This window comes from Pristiophorus japonicus, unplaced genomic scaffold, assembly GCF_044704955.1.
Source record: "Pristiophorus japonicus isolate sPriJap1 unplaced genomic scaffold, sPriJap1.hap1 HAP1_SCAFFOLD_207, whole genome shotgun sequence".
NCBI classification, from domain to species: domain Eukaryota; kingdom Metazoa; phylum Chordata; class Chondrichthyes; family Pristiophoridae; genus Pristiophorus; species Pristiophorus japonicus.
The window spans coordinates 632,501-652,541 of record NW_027251767.1 but is presented as its reverse complement, the minus strand read 5'-3'; the positions used below and the strand labels follow the sequence as shown (position 1 = coordinate 652,541).

The 20,041-nt window shown below is 49.5% G+C and overlaps 12 non-coding genes across 12 annotated transcripts; all 12 read right to left on the bottom strand.

The window, feature by feature from the left end:
* Window positions 1-950: 950 nt before the first annotated feature.
* Window positions 951-1,023, bottom strand: trnai-aau (transfer RNA isoleucine (anticodon AAU)). Its single transcript has one exon. It is a non-coding gene; the product is annotated as a tRNA-Ile (tRNA).
* Window positions 1,024-3,557: 2,534 nt separating this feature from the next.
* On the bottom strand, window positions 3,558-3,630 carry trnai-aau (transfer RNA isoleucine (anticodon AAU)). Its single transcript has one exon. It is a non-coding gene; the product is annotated as a tRNA-Ile (tRNA).
* Window positions 3,631-6,164: 2,534 nt separating this feature from the next.
* Window positions 6,165-6,237, bottom strand: trnai-aau (transfer RNA isoleucine (anticodon AAU)). The gene has a single exon. It is a non-coding gene; the product is annotated as a tRNA-Ile (tRNA).
* Window positions 6,238-7,467: 1,230 nt separating this feature from the next.
* On the bottom strand, window positions 7,468-7,540 carry trnam-cau (transfer RNA methionine (anticodon CAU)). The gene has a single exon. It is a non-coding gene; the product is annotated as a tRNA-Met (tRNA).
* A 1,230-nt stretch (window positions 7,541-8,770) lies between these two features.
* Window positions 8,771-8,843, bottom strand: trnam-cau (transfer RNA methionine (anticodon CAU)). The gene has a single exon. It is a non-coding gene; the product is annotated as a tRNA-Met (tRNA).
* Window positions 8,844-11,377: 2,534 nt separating this feature from the next.
* Window positions 11,378-11,450, bottom strand: trnam-cau (transfer RNA methionine (anticodon CAU)). The gene has a single exon. It is a non-coding gene; the product is annotated as a tRNA-Met (tRNA).
* A 1,198-nt stretch (window positions 11,451-12,648) lies between these two features.
* Window positions 12,649-12,721, bottom strand: trnam-cau (transfer RNA methionine (anticodon CAU)). Its single transcript has one exon. It is a non-coding gene; the product is annotated as a tRNA-Met (tRNA).
* A 1,195-nt stretch (window positions 12,722-13,916) lies between these two features.
* trnam-cau (transfer RNA methionine (anticodon CAU)) lies at window positions 13,917-13,989 on the bottom strand. The gene has a single exon. It is a non-coding gene; the product is annotated as a tRNA-Met (tRNA).
* Window positions 13,990-15,182: 1,193 nt separating this feature from the next.
* On the bottom strand, window positions 15,183-15,255 carry trnam-cau (transfer RNA methionine (anticodon CAU)). Its single transcript has one exon. It is a non-coding gene; the product is annotated as a tRNA-Met (tRNA).
* Window positions 15,256-16,450: 1,195 nt separating this feature from the next.
* Window positions 16,451-16,523, bottom strand: trnam-cau (transfer RNA methionine (anticodon CAU)). The gene has a single exon. It is a non-coding gene; the product is annotated as a tRNA-Met (tRNA).
* Window positions 16,524-17,716: 1,193 nt separating this feature from the next.
* On the bottom strand, window positions 17,717-17,789 carry trnam-cau (transfer RNA methionine (anticodon CAU)). Its single transcript has one exon. It is a non-coding gene; the product is annotated as a tRNA-Met (tRNA).
* A 1,230-nt stretch (window positions 17,790-19,019) lies between these two features.
* trnam-cau (transfer RNA methionine (anticodon CAU)) lies at window positions 19,020-19,092 on the bottom strand. Its single transcript has one exon. It is a non-coding gene; the product is annotated as a tRNA-Met (tRNA).
* Window positions 19,093-20,041: the final 949 nt, after the last annotated feature.

Genomic DNA, 20,041 nt, shown 5'->3' with positions numbered 1-20,041 from the left:
ACCTCTGCCGCTTCCCTTCGATTGACAGGTGGGGAGCGGAGCAGTGCAGTAGAAAACAAAGCAAAGCAAAGTCGTCCTTAGGTGGTTGGTTGCACTCCGGCTTGAAGCAGTGAGCATTCTTTTGAAGTAAGTATGTGTGTGGTAAGTCGCAATTCGCTGAAGGCAGAGTTCTTAATATGATGAGCAGTTTACAGCTGAACATGTTGCAGCTGAGGCACAGGACAGTGCCTTCACCGTTTTGCTTGAACACTTGCATGTGTGTGTCAGCAGGGAGTGCCTTTGAGCAGCAATGCATGTAAAGAGCCAGCATTTTCTATCAGGCAAAGCCTCAGGCAATTGCACTTTCTTTCAGGCAAAGCCTCAGGCAATAGAAGTCATTTGTCCATCAGTCAGACAGGGCTCTCGCCTGCTCCCTCACGCTCGTGGCGGCTGCGACGTTGCGCTCAACTCGCTTCCCTTGCGCAGGCTCGAGCTCTTCTCGGCGTCTTTCACCATATCCATGGCTTCCAGTCCTGCCCTTGCTCGCCTGCTATTGCTCAGTAACGTCGATCGGAGCAAAGCATTGAAAGTGTTCAGGGAGCAGGCCAACCTGAAGCAAGAGATTTCTGCTGGTCGTGGAACAGCGAGGAGGCAAGTGATAAGGGGCTAGTCAGATGCAAACTGGGAGCTAATGCCAGACATCAATGGGGAATTAGCTCAACTGGTAGAGCGCTTGCTTTGCATGTGAGAGTTAGCGGGATCAATACCTGCATTCACCAATATTCTTTTGGCTCGGGTAATTGTTCAGAAACAAGAGTTGTGTCAGGTGTGGTGTGAGCCCATCTGCTTCTGAAGGTCACCGCAGGCTGAGGGACATCAAATCCTTTGATGTGCTGTCGCAGCAAAACTTCCTGATTTTTGCATGAATGCAGCTGAAATGAAAGAAGGAAAAAAGTCTATGCAAGTATTAATGCCTTCTCTGAGGATTGAACTCAGGACCTTCAGATTATTAGACTGACACGCTGCCTACTGCGCTAAGAAGACACTTGCCAGCTTACTGACTGGTGAATGTGACCAACTATGTTCGCATACGTGGCATCCAAAGCCAGTATGCAAAGATTGCAAAAATGCTCCAGCCAGGCAGGAGCCGAACATGCAATCTTCTAATCCGTAGTCAGATGCGTTATCCATTGCGCCGCCGGCCCAGGCTGTGAAAAATAGCTGCGACATCAGCAAGTACACAGGACGAGCAGCATTAAAAGGCATGCGGCAGACAATCAGCAAAGATAGGCACCTCTGCCGCTTCCCTTCGATTGACAGGTGGGGAGCGGAGCAGTGCAGTAGAAAACAAAGCAAAGCAAAGTCGTCCTTAGGTGGTTGGTTGCACTCCGGCTTGAAGCAGTGAGCATTCTTTTGAAGTAAGTATGTGTGTGGTAAGTCGCAATTCGCTGAAGGCAGAGTTCTTAATATGATGAGCAGTTTACAGCTGAACATGTTGCAGCTGAGGCACAGGACAGTGCCTTCACCGTTTTGCTTGAACACTTGCATGTGTGTGTCAGCAGGGAGTGCCTTTGAGAAGCAATGCATGTAAAGAGCCAGCATTTTCTTTCAGGCAAAGCCTCAGGCAATTGCACTTTCTTTCAGGCAAAGCCTCAGGCAATTGCACTTTCTTTCAGGCAAAGCCTCAGGCAATAGAAGTCATTTGTCCATCAGTCAGACAGGGCTCTCGCCTGCTCCCTCACGCTCGTGGCGGCTGCGACGTTGCGCTCAACTCGCTTCCCTTGCGCAGGCTCGAGCTCTTCTCGGCGTCTTTCACCATATCCATGGCTTCCAGTCCTGCCCTTGCTCGCCTGCTATTGCTCAGTAACGTCGATCGGAGCAAAGCATTGAAAGTGTTCAGGGAGCAGGCCAACCTGAAGCAAGAGATTTCTGCTGGTCGTGGAACAGCGAGGAGGCAAGTGATAAGGGGCTAGTCAGATGCAAACTGGGAGCTAATGCCAGCCATCAATGGGGAATTAGCTCAAATCGTAGAGTGCTTGCTTTGTATGTGAGAGTTAGCGGGATCAATACCTGCATTCACCACTATTCTTTTGGCTCGGGTAATTGTTCAGAAACAAGAGTTGTGTCAGGTGTGGTGTGAGCCCATCTGCTTCTGAAGGTCACCGCAGGCTGAGGGACATCAAATCCTTTGATGTGCTATCGCAGCAAAACTTCCTGATTTTTGCATGAATGCAGCTGAAATGAAAGAAGGAGAAAAGTCTATGCAAGTATTAATGCCTTCTCTGAGGATTGAACTCAGGACCTTCAGATTAATGAGACTGACGCGCTGCCTACTGCGCTAAGAAGGCACTTGCCTGGTTAGTAACTGAAGAGTGTGACCAACTATGTTCGCTTACGTGGCATTCAAAGCCAGAATGCAAAGATTGCCATAATGCTCGAGCCAGGCAGGAGCCGAACATGCAATCTTCTAATCCGTAGTCAGATGCGTTATCCATTGCGCCGCCGGCCCAGGCTGTGAAAAATAGCTGCGACATCAGCAAGTACACAGGACGAGCAGCATTAAAAGGCATGCGGCAGACAATCAGCAAAGATAGGCACCTCTGCCCCTTCCCTTCGATTGACAGGTGGGGAGCGGAGCAGTGCAGTAGAAAACAAAGCAAAGCAAAGTCGTCCTTAGGTGGTTGGTTGCACTCCGGCTTGAAGCAGTGAGCATTCTTTTGAAGTAAGTATGTGTGTGGTAAGTGGCAATTCGCTGAAGGCAGAGTTCTTAATATGATGAGCAGTTTACAGCTGAACATGTTGCAGCTGAGGCACAGGACAGTGCCTTCACCGTTTTGCTTGAACACTTGCATGTGTGTGTCAGCAGGGAGTGCCTTTGAGAAGCAATGCATGTAAAGAGCCAGCATTTTCTTTCAGGCAAAGCCTCAGGCAATTGCACTTTCTTTCAGGCAAAGCCTCAGGCAATTGCACTTTCTTTCAGGCAAAGCCTCAGGCAATAGAAGTCATTTGTCCATCAGTCAGACAGGGCTCTCGCCTGCTCCCTCACGCTCGTGGCGGCTGCGACGTTGCGCTCAACTCGCTTCCCTTGCGCAGGCTCGAGCTCTTCTCGGCGTCTTTCACCATATCCATGGCTTCCAGTCCTGCCCTTGCTCGCCTGCTATTGCTCAGTAACGTCGATCGGAGCAAAGCATTGAAAGTGTTCAGGGAGCAGGCCAACCTGAAGCAAGAGATTTCTGCTGGTCGTGGAACAGCGAGGAGGCAAGTGATAAGGGGCTAGTCAGATGCAAACTGGGAGCTAATGCCAGACATCAATGGGGAATTAGCTCAACTGGTAGAGCGCTTGCTTTGCATGTGAGAGTTAGCGGGATCAATACCTGCATTCACCAATATTCTTTTGGCTCGGGTAATTGTTCAGAAACAAGAGTTGTGTCAGGTGTGGTGTGAGCCCATCTGCTTCTGAAGGTCACCGCAGGCTGAGGGACATCAAATCCTTTGATGTGCTGTCGCAGCAAAACTTCCTGATTTTTGCATGAATGCAGCTGAAATGAAAGAAGGAAAAAAGTCTATGCAAGTATTAATGCCTTCTCTGAGGATTGAACTCAGGACCTTCAGATTATTAGACTGACACGCTGCCTACTGCGCTAAGAAGACACTTGCCAGCTTACTGACTGGTGAATGTGACCAACTATGTTCGCATACGTGGCATCCAAAGCCAGTATGCAAAGATTGCAAAAATGCTCCAGCCAGGCAGGAGCCGAACATGCAATCTTCTAATCCGTAGTCAGATGCGTTATCCATTGCGCCGCCGGCCCAGGCTGTGAAAAATAGCTGCGACATCAGCAAGTACACAGGACGAGCAGCATTAAAAGGCATGCGGCAGACAATCAGCAAAGATAGGCACCTCTGCCGCTTCCCTTCGATTGACAGGTGGGGAGCGGAGCAGTGCAGTAGAAAACAAAGCAAAGCAAAGTCGTCCTTAGGTGGTTGGTTGCACTCCGGCTTGAAGCAGTGAGCATTCTTTTGAAGTAAGTATGTGTGTGGTAAGTCGCAATTCGCTGAAGGCAGAGTTCTTAATATGATGAGCAGTTTACAGCTGAACATGTTGCAGCTGAGGCACAGGACAGTGCCTTCACCGTTTTGCTTGAACACTTGCATGTGTGTGTCAGCAGGGAGTGCCTTTGAGAAGCAATGCATGTAAAGAGCCAGCATTTTCTTTCAGGCAAAGCCTCAGGCAATTGCACTTTCTTTCAGGCAAAGCCTCAGGCAATTGCACTTTCTTTCAGGCAAAGCCTCAGGCAATAGAAGTCATTTGTCCATCAGTCAGACAGGGCTCTCGCCTGCTCCCTCACGCTCGTGGCGGCTGCGACGTTGCGCTCAACTCGCTTCCCTTGCGCAGGCTCGAGCTCTTCTCGGCGTCTTTCACCATATCCATGGCTTCCAGTCCTGCCCTTGCTCGCCTGCTATTGCTCAGTAACGTCGATCGGAGCAAAGCATTGAAAGTGTTCAGGGAGCAGGCCAACCTGAAGCAAGAGATTTCTGCTGGTCGTGGAACAGCGAGGAGGCAAGTGATAAGGGGCTAGTCAGATGCAAACTGGGAGCTAATGCCAGACATCAATGGGGAATTAGCTCAAATCGTAGAGTGCTTGCTTTGTATGTGAGAGTTAGCGGGATCAATACCTGCATTCACCACTATTCTTTTGGCTCGGGTAATTGTTCAGAAACAAGAGTTGTGTCAGGTGTGGTGTGAGCCCATCTGCTTCTGAAGGTCACCGCAGGCTGAGGGACATCAAATCCTTTGATGTGCTATCGCAGCAAAACTTCCTGATTTTTGCATGAATGCAGCTGAAATGAAAGAAGGAGAAAAGTCTATGCAAGTATTAATGCCTTCTCTGAGGATTGAACTCAGGACCTTCAGATTAATGAGACTGACGCGCTGCCTACTGCGCTAAGAAGGCACTTGCCTGGTTAGTAACTGAAGAGTGTGACCAACTATGTTCGCTTACGTGGCATTCAAAGCCAGAATGCAAAGATTGCCATAATGCTCGAGCCAGGCAGGAGCCGAACATGCAATCTTCTAATCCGTAGTCAGATGCGTTATCCATTGCGCCGCCGGCCCAGGCTGTGAAAAATAGCTGCGACATCAGCAAGTACACAGGACGAGCAGCATTAAAAGGCATGCGGCAGACAATCAGCAAAGATAGGCACCTCTGCCCCTTCCCTTCGATTGACAGGTGGGGAGCGGAGCAGTGCAGTAGAAAACAAAGCAAAGCAAAGTCGTCCTTAGGTGGTTGGTTGCACTCCGGCTTGAAGCAGTGAGCATTCTTTTGAAGTAAGTATGTGTGTGGTAAGTGGCAATTCGCTGAAGGCAGAGTTCTTAATATGATGAGCAGTTTACAGCTGAACATGTTGCAGCTGAGGCACAGGACAGTGCCTTCACCGTTTTGCTTGAACACTTGCATGTGTGTGTCAGCAGGGAGTGCCTTTGAGAAGCAATGCATGTAAAGAGCCAGCATTTTCTTTCAGGCAAAGCCTCAGGCAATTGCACTTTCTTTCAGGCAAAGCCTCAGGCAATTGCACTTTCTTTCAGGCAAAGCCTCAGGCAATAGAAGTCATTTGTCCATCAGTCAGACAGGGCTCTCGCCTGCTCCCTCACGCTCGTGGCGGCTGCGACGTTGCGCTCAACTCGCTTCCCTTGCGCAGGCTCGAGCTCTTCTCGGCGTCTTTCACCATATCCATGGCTTCCAGTCCTGCCCTTGCTCGCCTGCTATTGCTCAGTAACGTCGATCGGAGCAAAGCATTGAAAGTGTTCAGGGAGCAGGCCAACCTGAAGCAAGAGATTTCTGCTGGTCGTGGAACAGCGAGGAGGCAAGTGATAAGGGGCTAGTCAGATGCAAACTGGGAGCTAATGCCAGACATCAATGGGGAATTAGCTCAACTGGTTGAGCGCTTGCTTTGCATGTGAGAGTTAGCGGGATCAATACCTGCATTCACCAATATTCTTTTGGCTCGGGTAATTGTTCAGAAACAAGAGTTGTGTCAGGTGTGGTGTGAGCCCATCTGCTTCTGAAGGTCACCGCAGGCTGAGGGACATCAAATCCTTTGATGTGCTGTCGCAGCAAAACTTCCTGATTTTTGCATGAATGCAGCTGAAATGAAAGAAGGAAAAAAGTCTATGCAAGTATTAATGCCTTCTCTGAGGATTGAACTCAGGACCTTCAGATTATTAGACTGACACGCTGCCTACTGCGCTAAGAAGACACTTGCCAGCTTACTGACTGGTGAATGTGACCAACTATGTTCGCATACGTGGCATCCAAAGCCAGTATGCAAAGATTGCAAAAATGCTCCAGCCAGGCAGGAGCCGAACATGCAATCTTCTAATCCGTAGTCAGATGCGTTATCCATTGCGCCGCCGGCCCAGGCTGTGAAAAATAGCTGCGACATCAGCAAGTACACAGGACGAGCAGCATTAAAAGGCATGCGGCAGACAATCAGCAAAGATAGGCACCTCTGCCGCTTCCCTTCGATTGACAGGTGGGGAGCGGAGCAGTGCAGTAGAAAACAAAGCAAAGCAAAGTCGTCCTTAGGTGGTTGGTTGCACTCCGGCTTGAAGCAGTGAGCATTCTTTTGAAGTAAGTATGTGTGTGGTAAGTCGCAATTCGCTGAAGGCAGAGTTCTTAATATGATGAGCAGTTTACAGCTGAACATGTTGCAGCTGAGGCACAGGACAGTGCCTTCACCGTTTTGCTTGAACACTTGCATGTGTGTGTCAGCAGGGAGTGCCTTTGAGAAGCAATGCATGTAAAGAGCCAGCATTTTCTTTCAGGCAAAGCCTCAGGCAATTGCACTTTCTTTCAGGCAAAGCCTCAGGCAATTGCACTTTCTTTCAGGCAAAGCCTCAGGCAATAGAAGTCATTTGTCCATCAGTCAGACAGGGCTCTCGCCTGCTCCCTCACGCTCGTGGCGGCTGCGACGTTGCGCTCAACTCGCTTCCCTTGCGCAGGCTCGAGCTCTTCTCGGCGTCTTTCACCATATCCATGGCTTCCAGTCCTGCCCTTGCTCGCCTGCTATTGCTCAGTAACGTCGATCGGAGCAAAGCATTGAAAGTGTTCAGGGAGCAGGCCAACCTGAAGCAAGAGATTTCTGCTGGTCGTGGAACAGCGAGGAGGCAAGTGATAAGGGGCTAGTCAGATGCAAACTGGGAGCTAATGCCAGACATCAATGGGGAATTAGCTCAACTGGTAGATCGCTTGCTTTGCATGTGAGAGTTAGCGGGATCAATACCTGCATTCACCAATATTCTTTTGGCTCGGGTAATTGTTCAGAAACAAGAGTTGTGTCAGGTGTGGTGTGAGCCCATCTGCTTCTGAAGGTCACCGCAGGCTGAGGGACATCAAATCCTTTGATGTGCTCTCGCAGCAAAACTTCCTGATTTTTGCATGAATGCAGCTGAAATGAAAGAAGGAGAAAAGTCTATGCAAGTATTAATGCCTTCTCTGAGGATTGAACTCAGGACCTTCAGATTATGAGACTGACACGCTGCCTACTGCGCTAAGAAGGCACTTGCCTGGTTAGTAACTGAAGAGTGTGACCAACTATGTTCGCTTACGTGGCATTCAAAGCCAGAATGCAAAGATTGCCAAAATGCTCGAGCCAGGTAGGAGCCGAACATGCAATCTTCTAATCCGTAGTCAGATGCGTGATCCATTGCGCCGCTGGCCCAGGCTGTGAAAAATAGCTGCGACATCAGCAAGTACACAGGACGAGCAGCATTAAAAGGCATGCGGCAGACAATCAGCAAAGATAGGCACCTCTGCCGCTTCCCTTCGATTGACAGGTGGGGAGCGGAGCAGTGCAGTAGAAAACAAAGCAAAGCAAAGTCGTCCTTAGGTGGTTGGTTGCACTCCGGCTTGAAGCAGTGAGCATTCTTTTGAAGTAAGTATGTGTGTGGTAAGTCGCAATTCGCTGAAGGCAGAGTTCTTAATATGATGAGCAGTTTACAGCTGAACATGTTGCAGCTGAGGCACAGGACAGTGCCTTCACCGTTTTGCTTGAACACTTGCATGTGTGTGTCAGCAGGGAGTGCCTTTGAGAAGCAATGCATGTAAAGAGCCAGCATTTTCTTTCAGGCAAAGCCTCAGGCAATTGCACTTTCTTTCAGGCAAAGCCTCAGGCAATTGCACTTTCTTTCAGGCAAAGCCTCAGGCAATAGAAGTCATTTGTCCATCAGTCAGACAGGGCTCTCGCCTGCTCCCTCACGCTCGTGGCGGCTGCGACGTTGCGCTCAACTCGCTTCCCTTGCGCAGGCTCGAGCTCTTCTCGGCGTCTTTCACCATATCCATGGCTTCCAGTCCTGCCCTTGCTCGCCTGCTATTGCTCAGTAACGTCGATTGGAGCAAAGCATTGAAAGTGTTCAGGGAGCAGGCCAACCTGAAGCAAGAGATTTCTGCTGGTCGTGGAACAGCGAGGAGGCAAGTGATAAGGGGCTAGTCAGATGCAAACTGGGAGCTAATGCCAGACATCAATGGGGAATTAGCTCAAATGGTAGAGCGCTTGCTTTGCATGTGAGAGTTAGCGGGATCAATACCTGCATTCACCACTATTCTTTTGGCTCGGGTAATTGTTCAGAAACAAGAGTTGTGTCAGGTGTGGTGTGAGCCCATCTGCTTCTGAAGGTCACCGCAGGCTGAGGGACATCAAATCCTTTGATGTGCTATCGCAGCAAAACTTCCTGATTTTTGCATGAATGCAGCTGAAATGAAAGAAGGAGAAAAGTCTATGCAAGTATTAATGCCTTCTCTGAGGATTGAACTCAGGACCTTCAGATTATGAGACTGACACGCTGCCTACTGCGCTAAGAAGGCACTTGCCTGGTTAGTAACTGAAGAGTGTGACCAACTATGTTCGCTTACGTGGCATTCAAAGCCAGAATGCAAAGATTGCCAAAATGCTCGAGCCAGGTAGGAGCCGAACATGCAATCTTCTAATCCGTAGTCAGATGCGTGATCCATTGCGCCGCTGGCCCAGGCTGTGAAAAATAGCTGCGACATCAGCAAGTACACAGGACGAGCAGCATTAAAAGGCATGCGGCAGACAATCAGCAAAGATAGGCACCTCTGCCGCTTCCCTTCGATTGACAGGTGGGGAGCGGAGCAGTGCAGTAGAAAACAAAGCAAAGCAAAGTCGTCCTTAGGTGGTTGGTTGCACTCCGGCTTGAAGCAGTGAGCATTCTTTTGAAGTAAGTATGTGTGTGGTAAGTCGCAATTCGCTGAAGGCAGAGTTCTTAATATGATGAGCAGTTTACAGCTGAACATGTTGCAGCTGAGGCACAGGACAGTGCCTTCACCGTTTTGCTTGAACACTTGCATGTGTGTGTCAGCAGGGAGTGCCTTTGAGAAGCAATGCATGTAAAGAGCCAGCATTTTCTTTCAGGCAAAGCCTCAGGCAATTGCACTTTCTTTCAGGCAAAGCCTCAGGCAATTGCACTTTCTTTCAGGCAAAGCCTCAGGCAATAGAAGTCATTTGTCCATCAGTCAGACAGGGCTCTCGCCTGCTCCCTCACGCTCGTGGCGGCTGCGACGTTGCGCTCAACTCGCTTCCCTTGCGCAGGCTCGAGCTCTTCTCGGCGTCTTTCACCATATCCATGGCTTCCAGTCCTGCCCTTGCTCGCCTGCTATTGCTCAGTAACGTCGATCGGAGCAAAGCATTGAAAGTGTTCAGGGAGCAGGCCAACCTGAAGCAAGAGATTTCTGCTGGTCGTGGAACAGCGAGGAGGCAAGTGATAAGGGGCTAGTCAGATGCAAACTGGGAGCTAATGCCAGACATCAATGGGGAATTAGCTCAAATCGTAGAGTGCTTGCTTTGTATGTGAGAGTTAGCGGGATCAATACCTGCATTCACCACTATTCTTTTGGCTCGGGTAATTGTTCAGAAACAAGAGTTGTGTCAGGTGTGGTGTGAGCCCATCTGCTTCTGAAGGTCACCGCAGGCTGAGGGACATCAAATCCTTTGATGTGCTATCGCAGCAAAACTTCCTGATTTTTGCATGAATGCAGCTGAAATGAAAGAAGGAGAAAAGTCTATGCAAGTATTAATGCCTTCTCTGAGGATTGAACTCAGGACCTTCAGATTAATGAGACTGACGCGCTGCCTACTGCGCTAAGAAGGCACTTGCCTGGTTAGTAACTGAAGAGTGTGACCAACTATGTTCGCTTACGTGGCATTCAAAGCCAGAATGCAAAGATTGCCATAATGCTCGAGCCAGGCAGGAGCCGAACATGCAATCTTCTAATCCGTAGTCAGATGCGTTATCCATTGCGCCGCCGGCCCAGGCTGTGAAAAATAGCTGCGACATCAGCAAGTACACAGGACGAGCAGCATTAAAAGGCATGCGGCAGACAATCAGCAAAGATAGGCACCTCTGCCCCTTCCCTTCGATTGACAGGTGGGGAGCGGAGCAGTGCAGTAGAAAACAAAGCAAAGCAAAGTCGTCCTTAGGTGGTTGGTTGCACTCCGGCTTGAAGCAGTGAGCATTCTTTTGAAGTAAGTATGTGTGTGGTAAGTCGCAATTCGCTGAAGGCAGAGTTCTTAATATGATGAGCAGTTTACAGCTGAACATGTTGCAGCTGAGGCACAGGACAGTGCCTTCACCGTTTTGCTTGAACACTTGCATGTGTGTGTCAGCAGGGAGTGCCTTTGAGAAGCAATGCATGTAAAGAGCCAGCATTTTCTTTCAGGCAAAGCCTCAGGCAATTGCACTTTCTTTCAGGCAAAGCCTCAGGCAATTGCACTTTCTTTCAGGCAAAGCCTCAGGCAATAGAAGTCATTTGTCCATCAGTCAGACAGGGCTCTCGCCTGCTCCCTCACGCTCGTGGCGGCTGCGACGTTGCGCTCAACTCGCTTCCCTTGCGCAGGCTCGAGCTCTTCTCGGCGTCTTTCACCATATCCATGGCTTCCAGTCCTGCCCTTGCTCGCCTGCTATTGCTCAGTAACGTCGATCGGAGCAAAGCATTGAAAGTGTTCAGGGAGCAGGCCAACCTGAAGCAAGAGATTTCTGCTGGTCGTGGAACAGCGAGGAGGCAAGTGATAAGGGGCTAGTCAGATGCAAACTGGGAGCTAATGCCAGACATCAATGGGGAATTAGCTCAACTGGTAGAGTGCTTGCTTTGCATGTGAGAGTTAGCGGGATCAATACCTGCATTCACCAATATTCTTTTGGCTCGGGTAATTGTTCAGAAACAAGAGTTGTGTCAGGTGTGGTGTGAGCCCATCTGCTTCTGAAGGTCACCGCAGGCTGAGGGACATCAAATCCTTTGATGTGCTGTCGCAGCAAAACTTCCTGATTTTTGCATGAATGCAGCTGAAATGAAAGAAGGAAAAAAGTCTATGCAAGTATTAATGCCTTCTCTGAGGATTGAACTCAGGACCTTCAGATTATGAGACTGACACGCTGCCTACTGCGCTAAGAAGGCACTTGCCTGGTTAGTAACTGAAGAGTGTGACCAACTATGTTCGCTTACGTGGCATTCAAAGCCAGAATGCAAAGATTGCCAAAATGCTCGAGCCAGGTAGGAGCCGAACATGCAATCTTCTAATCCGTAGTCAGATGCGTGATCCATTGCGCCGCTGGCCCAGGCTGTGAAAAATAGCTGCGACATCAGCAAGTACACAGGACGAGCAGCATTAAAAGGCATGCGGCAGACAATCAGCAAAGATAGGCACCTCTGCCGCTTCCCTTCGATTGACAGGTGGGGAGCGGAGCAGTGCAGTAGAAAACAAAGCAAAGCAAATTTGTCCTTCGATGGTTGGTTGCACTCCGGCTTGAAGCAGTGAGCATTCTTTTGAAGTAAGTATGTGTGTGGTAAGTCGCAATTCGCTGAAGGCAGAGTTCTTAATATGATGAGCAGTTTACAGCTGAACATGTTGCAGCTGAGGCACAGGACAGTGCCTTCACCGTTTTGCTTGAACACTTGCATGTGTGTGTCAGCAGGGAGTGCCTTTGAGCAGCAATGCATGTAAAGAGCCAGCATTTTCTATCAGGCAAAGCCTCAGGCAATTGCACTTTCTTTCAGGCAAAGCCTCAGGCAATAGAAGTCATTTGTCCATCAGTCAGACAGGGCTCTCGCCTGCTCCCTCACGCTCGTGGCGGCTGCGACGTTGCGCTCAACTCACTTCCCTTGCGCAGGCTCGAGCTCTTCTCGGCGTCTTTCACCATATCCATGGCTTCCAGTCCTGCCCTTGCTCGCCTGCTATTGCTCAGTAACGTCGATTGGAGCAAAGCATTGAAAGTGTTCAGGGAGCAGGCCAACCTGAAACAAGAGATTTCTGCTGGTCGTGGAACAGCGAGGAGGCAAGTGATAAGGGGCTAGTCAGATGCAAACTGGGAGATAATGCCAGACATAAATGGGGAATTAGCTCAAATGGTGGAGCGCTTGCTTTGCATGTGAGAGTTAGCGGGATCAATACCTGCATTCACCACTATTCTTTTGGCTCGGGTAATTGTTCAGAAACAAGAGTTGTGTCAGGTGTGGTGTGAGCCCATCTGCTTCTGAAGGTCACCGCAGACTGAGGAACATCAAATCCTTTGATGTGCTATCGCAACAAAACTTCCTGATTTTTGCATGAATGCAGCTGAAATGAAAGAAGGAGAAAAGTCTATGCAAGTATTAATGCCTTCTCTGAGGATTGAACTCAGGACCTTCAGATTATGAGACTGACGCGCTGCCTACTGCGCTAAGAAGGCACTTGCCTGGTTAGTAACTGAAGAGTGTGACCAACTATGTTCGCTTACGTGGCATTCAAAGCCAGAATGCAAAGATTGCCAAAATGCTCGAGCCAGGTAGGAGCCGAACATGCAATCTTCTAATCCGTAGTCAGATGCGTTATCCATTGCGCCGCTGGCCCAGGCTGTGAAAAATAGCTGCGACATCAGCAAGTACACAGGACGAGCAGCATTAAAAGGCATGCGGCAGACAATCAGCAAAGATAGGCACCTCTGCCGCTTCCCTTCGATTGACAGGTGGGGAGCGGAGCAGTGCAGTAGAAAACAAAGCAAAGCAAAGTCGTCCTTAGGTGGTTGGTTGCACTCCGGCTTGAAGCAGTGAGCATTCTTTTGAAGTAAGTATGTGTGTGGTAAGTCGCAATTCGCTGAAGGCAGAGTTCTTAATATGAGCAGTTTACAGCTGAACATGTTGCAGCTGAGGCACAGGACAGTGCCTTCACCGTTTTGCTTGAGCACTTGCATGTGTGTGTCAGCAGGGAGTGCCTTTGAGCAGCAATGCATGTAAAGAGCCAGCATTTTCTTTCAGGCAAAGCCTCAGGCAATTGCACTTTCTTTCAGGCAAAGCCTCAGGCAATAGAAGTCATTTGTCCATCAGTCAGACAGGGCTCTCGCCTGCTCCCTCACGCTCGTGGCGGCTGCGACGTTGCGCTCAACTCGCTTCCCTTGCGCAGGCTCGAGCTCTTCTCGGCGTCTTTCACCATATCCATGGCTTCCAGTCCTGCCCTTGCTCGCCTGCTATTGCTCAGTAACGTCGATCGGAGCAAAGCATTGAAAGTGTTCAGGGAGCAGGCCAACCTGAAGCAAGAGATTTCTGCTGGTCGTGGAACAGCGAGGAGGCAAGTGATAAGGGGCTAGTCAGATGCAAACTGGGAGCTAATGCCAGACATCAATGGGGAATTAGCTCAAATGGTAGAGCGCTTGCTTTGCATGTGAGAGTTAGCGGGATCAATACCTGCATTCACCACTATTCTTTTGGCTCGGGTAATTGTTCAGAAACAAGAGTTGTGTCAGGTGTGGTGTGAGCCCATCTGCTTCTGAAGGTCACCGCAGGCTGAGGGACATCAAATCCTTTGATGTGCTATCGCAGCAAAACTTCCTGATTTTTGCATGAATGCAGCTGAAATGAAAGAAGGAAAAAAGTCTATGCAAGTATTAATGCCTTCTCTGAGGATTGAACTCAGGACCTTCAGATTATGAGACTGACGCGCTGCCTACTGCGCTAAGAAGGCACTTGCCTGGTTAGTAACTGAAGAGTGTGACCAACTATGTTCGCTTACGTGGCATTCAAAGCCAGAATGCAAAGATTGCCAAAATGCTCGAGCCAGGTAGGAGCCGAACATGCAATCTTCTAATCCGTAGTCAGATGCGTGATCCATTGCGCCGCTGGCCCAGGCTGTGAAAAATAGCTGCGACATCAGCAAGTACACAGGACGAGCAGCATTAAAAGGCATGCGGCAGACAATCAGCAAAGATAGGCACCTCTGCCGCTTCCCTTCGATTGACAGGTGGGGAGCGGAGCAGTGCAGTAGAAAACAAAGCAAAGTCGTCCTTAGGTGGTTGGTTGCACTCCGGCTTGAAGCAGTGAGCATTCTTTTGAAGTAAGTATGTGTGTGGTAAGTCGCAATTCGCTGAAGGCAGAGTTCTTAATATGATGAGCAGTTTACAGCTGAACATGTTGCAGCTGAGGCACAGGACAGTGCCTTCACCGTTTTGCTTGAACACTTGCATGTGTGTGTCAGCAGGGAGTGCCTTTGAGCAGCAATGCATGTAAAGAGCCAGCATTTTCTATCAGGCAAAGCCTCAGGCAATTGCACTTTCTTTCAGGCAAAGCCTCAGGCAATAGAAGTCATTTGTCCATCAGTCAGACAGGGCTCTCGCCTGCTCCCTCACGCTCGTGGCGGCTGCGACGTTGCGCTCAACTCGCTTCCCTTGCGCAGGCTCGAGCTCTTCTCGGCGTCTTTCACCATATCCATGGCTTCCAGTCCTGCCCTTGCTCGCCTGCTATTGCTCAGTAACGTCGATTGGAGCAAAGCATTGAAAGTGTTCAGGGAGCAGGCCAACCTGAAACAAGAGATTTCTGCTGGTCGTGGAACAGCGAGGAGGCAAGTGATAAGGGGCTAGTCAGATGCAAACTGGGAGATAATGCCAGACATAAATGGGGAATTAGCTCAAATGGTGGAGCGCTTGCTTTGCATGTGAGAGTTAGCGGGATCAATACCTGCATTCACCACTATTCTTTTGGCTCGGGTAATTGTTCAGAAACAAGAGTTGTGTCAGGTGTGGTGTGAGCCCATCTGCTTCTGAAGGTCACCGCAGACTGAGGAACATCAAATCCTTTGATGTGCTATCGCAACAAAACTTCCTGATTTTTGCATGAATGCAGCTGAAATGAAAGAAGGAGAAAAGTCTATGCAAGTATTAATGCCTTCTCTGAGGATTGAACTCAGGACCTTCAGATTATGAGACTGACGCGCTGCCTACTGCGCTAAGAAGGCACTTGCCTGGTTAGTAACTGAAGAGTGTGACCAACTATGTTCGCTTACGTGGCATTCAAAGCCAGAATGCAAAGATTGCCAAAATGCTCGAGCCAGGTAGGAGCCGAACATGCAATCTTCTAATCCGTAGTCAGATGCGTTATCCATTGCGCCGCTGGCCCAGGCTGTGAAAAATAGCTGCGACATCAGCAAGTACACAGGACGAGCAGCATTAAAAGGCATGCGGCAGACAATCAGCAAAGATAGGCACCTCTGCCGCTTCCCTTCGATTGACAGGTGGGGAGCGGAGCAGTGCAGTAGAAAACAAAGCAAAGCAAAGTCGTCCTTAGGTGGTTGGTTGCACTCCGGCTTGAAGCAGTGAGCATTCTTTTGAAGTAAGTATGTGTGTGGTAAGTCGCAATTCGCTGAAGGCAGAGTTCTTAATATGAGCAGTTTACAGCTGAACATGTTGCAGCTGAGGCACAGGACAGTGCCTTCACCGTTTTGCTTGAGCACTTGCATGTGTGTGTCAGCAGGGAGTGCCTTTGAGCAGCAATGCATGTAAAGAGCCAGCATTTTCTTTCAGGCAAAGCCTCAGGCAATTGCACTTTCTTTCAGGCAAAGCCTCAGGCAATAGAAGTCATTTGTCCATCAGTCAGACAGGGCTCTCGCCTGCTCCCTCACGCTCGTGGCGGCTGCGACGTTGCGCTCAACTCGCTTCCCTTGCGCAGGCTCGAGCTCTTCTCGGCGTCTTTCACCATATCCATGGCTTCCAGTCCTGCCCTTGCTCGCCTGCTATTGCTCAGTAACGTCGATCGGAGCAAAGCATTGAAAGTGTTCAGGGAGCAGGCCAACCTGAAGCAAGAGATTTCTGCTGGTCGTGGAACAGCGAGGAGGCAAGTGATAAGGGGCTAGTCAGATGCAAACTGGGAGCTAATGCCAGACATCAATGGGGAATTAGCTCAAATGGTAGAGCGCTTGCTTTGCATGTGAGAGTTAGCGGGATCAATACCTGCATTCACCACTATTCTTTTGGCTCGGGTAATTGTTCAGAAACAAGAGTTGTGTCAGGTGTGGTGTGAGCCCATCTGCTTCTGAAGGTCACCGCAGGCTGAGGGACATCAAATCCTTTGATGTGCTATCGCAGCAAAACTTCCTGATTTTTGCATGAATGCAGCTGAAATGAAAGAAGGAAAAAAGTCTATGCAAGTATTAATGCCTTCTCTGAGGATTGAACTCAGGACCTTCAGATTATGAGACTGACGCGCTGCCTACTGCGCTAAGAAGGCACTTGCCTGGTTAGTAACTGAAGAGTGTGACCAACTATGTTCGCTTACGTGGCATTCAAAGCCAGAATGCAAAGATTGCCAAAATGCTCGAGCCAGGTAGGAGCCGAACATGCAATCTTCTAATCCGTAGTCAGATGCGTGATCCATTGCGCCGCTGGCCCAGGCTGTGAAAAATAGCTGCGACATCAGCAAGTACACAGGACGAGCAGCATTAAAAGGCATGCGGCAGACAATCAGCAAAGATAGGCACCTCTGCCGCTTCCCTTCGATTGACAGGTGGGGAGCGGAGCAGTGCAGTAGAAAACAAAGCAAAGTCGTCCTTAGGTGGTTGGTTGCACTCCGGCTTGAAGCAGTGAGCATTCTTTTGAAGTAAGTATGTGTGTGGTAAGTCGCAATTCGCTGAAGGCAGAGTTCTTAATATGATGAGCAGTTTACAGCTGAACATGTTGCAGCTGAGGCACAGGACAGTGCCTTCACCGTTTTGCTTGAACACTTGCATGTGTGTGTCAGCAGGGAGTGCCTTTGAGCAGCAATGCATGTAAAGAGCCAGCATTTTCTATCAGGCAAAGCCTCAGGCAATTGCACTTTCTTTCAGGCAAAGCCTCAGGCAATAGAAGTCATTTGTCCATCAGTCAGACAGGGCTCTCGCCTGCTCCCTCACGCTCGTGGCGGCTGCGACGTTGCGCTCAACTCGCTTCCCTTGCGCAGGCTCGAGCTCTTCTCGGCGTCTTTCACCATATCCATGGCTTCCAGTCCTGCCCTTGCTCGCCTGCTATTGCTCAGTAACGTCGATTGGAGCAAAGCATTGAAAGTGTTCAGGGAGCAGGCCAACCTGAAGCAAGAGATTTCTGCTGGTCGTGGAACAGCGAGGAGGCAAGTGATAAGGGGCTAGTCAGATGCAAACTGGGAGCTAATGCCAGACATCAATGGGGAATTAGCTCAAATGGTAGAGCGCTTGCTTTGCATGTGAGAGTTAGCGGGATCAATACCTGCATTCACCACTATTCTTTTGGCTCGGGTAATTGTTCAGAAACAAGAGTTGTGTCAGGTGTGGTGTGAGCCCATCTGCTTCTGAAGGTCACCGCAGGCTGAGGGACATCAAATCCTTTGATGTGCTATCGCAGCAAAACTTCCTGATTTTTGCATGAATGCAGCTGAAATGAAAGAAGGAGAAAAGTCTATGCAAGTATTAATGCCTTCTCTGAGGATTGAACTCAGGACCTTCAGATTATGAGACTGACACGCTGCCTACTGCGCTAAGAAGGCACTTGCCTGGTTAGTAACTGAAGAGTGTGACCAACTATGTTCGCTTACGTGGCATTCAAAGCCAGAATGCAAAGATTGCCAAAATGCTCGAGCCAGGTAGGAGCCGAACATGCAATCTTCTAATCCGTAGTCAGATGCGTGATCCATTGCGCCGCTGGCCCAGGCTGTGAAAAATAGCTGCGACATCAGGAAGTACACAGGACGAGCAGCATTAAAAGGCATGCGGCAGACAATCAGCAAAGATAGGCACCTCTGCCGCTTCCCTTCGATTGACAGGTGGGGAGCGGAGCAGTGCAGTAGAAAACAAAGCAAAGCAAAGTCGTCCTTAGGTGGTTGGTTGCACTCCGGCTTGAAGCAGTGAGCATTCTTTTGAAGTAAGTATGTGTGTGGTAAGTCGCAATTCGCTGAAGGCAGAGTTCTTAATATGATGAGCAGTTTACAGCTGAACATGTTGCAGCTGAGGCACAGGACAGTGCCTTCACCGTTTTGCTTGAACACTTGCATGTGTGTGTCAGCAGGGAGTGCCTTTGAGAAGCAATGCATGTAAAGAGCCAGCATTTTCTATCAGGCAAAGCCTCAGGCAATTGCACTTTCTTTCAGGCAAAGCCTCAGGCAATTGCACTTTCTTTCAGGCAAAGCCTCAGGCAATAGAAGTCATTTGTCCATCAGTCAGACAGGGCTCTCGCCTGCTCCCTCACGCTCGTGGCGGCTGCGACGTTGCGCTCAACTCGCTTCCCTTGCGCAGGCTCGAGCTCTTCTCGGCGTCTTTCACCATATCCATGGCTTCCAGTCCTGCCCTTGCTCGCCTGCTATTGCTCAGTAACGTCGATCGGAGCAAAGCATTGAAAGTGTTCAGGGAGCAGGCCAACCTGAAGCAAGAGATTTCTGCTGGTCGTGGAACAGCGAGGAGGCAAGTGATAAGGGGCTAGTCAGATGCAAACTGGGAGCTAATGCCAGACATCAATGGGGAATTAGCTCAAATGGTAGAGCGCTTGCTTTGCATGTGAGAGTTAGCGGGATCAATACCTGCATTCACCACTATTCTTTTGGCTCGGGTAATTGTTCAGAAACAAGAGTTGTGTCAGGTGTGGTGTGAGCCCATCTGCTTCTGAAGGTCACCGCAGGCTGAGGGACATCAAATCCTTTGATGTGCTATCGCAGCAAAACTTCCTGATTTTTGCATGAATGCAGCTGAAATGAAAGAAGGAAAAAAGTCTATGCAAGTATTAATGCCTTCTCTGAGGATTGAACTCAGGACCTTCAGATTATGAGACTGACACGCTGCCTACTGCGCTAAGAAGGCACTTGCCTGGTTAGTAACTGAAGAGTGTGACCAACTATGTTCGCTTACGTGGCATTCAAAGCCAGAATGCAAAGATTGCCAAAATGCTCGAGCCAGGTAGGAGCCGAACATGCAATCTTCTAATCCGTAGTCAGATGCGTGATCCATTGCGCCGCTGGCCCAGGCTGTGAAAAATAGCTGCGACATCAGCAAGTACACAGGACGAGCAGCATTAAAAGGCATGCGGCAGACAATCAGCAAAGATAGGCACCTCTGCCGCTTCCCTTCGATTGACAGGTGGGGAGCGGAGCAGTGCAGTAGAAAACAAAGCAAAGCAAAGTTGTCCTTAGATGGTTGGTTGCACTCCGGCTTGAAGCAGTGAGCATTCTTTTGAAGTAAGTATGTGTGTGGTAAGTCGCAATTCGCTGAAGGCAGAGTTCTTAATATGATGAGCAGTTTACAGCTAAACATGTTGCAGCTGAGGCACAGGACAGTGCCTTCACCGTTTTGCTTGAACACTTGCATGTGTGTGTCAGCAGGGAGTGCCTTTGAGCAGCAATGCATGTAAAGAGCCAGCATTTTCTATCAGGCAAAGCCTCAGGCAATTGCACTTTCTTTCAGGCAAAGCCTCAGGCAATAGAAGTCATTTGTCCATCAGTCAGACAGGGCTCTCGCCTGCTCCCTCACGCTCGTGGCGGCTGCGACGTTGCGCTCAACTCACTTCCCTTGCGCAGGCTCGAGCTCTTCTCGGCGTCTTTCACCATATCCATGGCTTCCAGTCCTGCCCTTGCTCGCCTGCTATTGCTCAGTAACGTCGATTGGAGCAAAGCATTGAAAGTGTTCAGGGAGCAGGCCAACCTGAAACAAGAGATTTCTGCTGGTCGTGGAACAGCGAGGAGGCAAGTGATAAGGGGCTAGTCAGATGCAAACTGGGAGATAATGCCAGACATAAATGGGGAATTAGCTCAAA